Raw genomic sequence first — 1,245 nt, forward strand, 5'->3', positions numbered from 1 at the left:
AAATGTGCACATTTTCAGTCTTAGAAATGGTAATTGAGAACCACTGGAGAACAACTTTCTTTTAAAATAGGTGAGACCTGCTGCAGTTGTCAGTAACAAATTTGAGGCTCAGTGTTTCTAATATAATTACCTTTTATAATATGAAGAACAAATAAATGAGGTATATCAAAGGAATGAAGCATTTCTCTGTATTTGTTATGAAAAGGGCATTGTTGCATCAGTGCCCAACCACGAAATGCGCTCTTTCATCTTAGTGGATATCCTGTAGCTCGCAGTGGGACCACTGGGGAGAAACCCAGAATTGCCTTTCTGGGGTCTAAACTCAGTGCTGAAAGGGAAGAAGTCCAAGCAGCATCCCCTTGCTGGGAGAGCCTGGCACTGAGCTGAAGGGCACTGGCCCCAGTGCTTCCCCTGTGCCATCAGAGGATAAATCACATCCCATATACACAAATTGAGGTCCAGGGTTTTGTCAGTTGTACTACTGGAGAGAACCATAGCTCCCTGGCGTCTTTCACCTTGCCTTGAAACCGAGCATGTCTCCTTCGTCCTGCCTGGCTGGGATTTTGCATGAGCACTGTTTTCCTGAGGTGGCTTGCCAAGAGCATGTCTGATGATAATCTTTTTGATGCTAAAGTGATAGGTGGGATGGAGACCAGAAAGGAATTTTCTAGCGCACAAAAGACACTTGGGTAAGCAGCCCGTGAACAACTCAATTCGTGACTGACACTGGTGACATGCAAAGTGGTGGCTGGTAAAGGAGGTCAGTGTTTTTGAAATGCTATAGCTGGATATGTAATTGAATGTATGACTGCCTGACATTTTTGTGGAAAAAATATCTGCAGTACACATCTTCTGGACTGGATCCTAGATAGCTTTTTTAGAGCTATGAAAGCCTCAGACATAAAAAAAATCTCAGCTGCTTAAGAATGAAGGAAAGGTTTGCGGTTTTGCTGAACCTTCAGGTTTCTCCTGCTGACTAAACTCCGAGAGAGGAAATCCCAGGGAAGGGGCTGCAGGGGAGATCACCTGAGGGGGACAGTGTGGCCGGCTCCTGTGCCTATTAAATGTTTCTTTTGAGCCCTGGAATTTCTGTTACGCTTCGTCTGGTTTTAATAACAGCCTTCGCAGGATCATAGGAAATTGACTCAGAAAATGGGTCTGAGATATTAAAACGGGGGAAAAAATAGTTTTGAGGAAGAGTTCTTGTGGAAACCTGAGCTTTCCCTGTGACTTATTTTTGAACTG

Source organism: Mesitornis unicolor, unplaced genomic scaffold, assembly GCF_000695765.1.
Source record: "Mesitornis unicolor isolate BGI_N332 unplaced genomic scaffold, ASM69576v1 scaffold3070, whole genome shotgun sequence".
NCBI lineage: Eukaryota > Metazoa > Chordata > Aves > Mesitornithiformes > Mesitornithidae > Mesitornis > Mesitornis unicolor.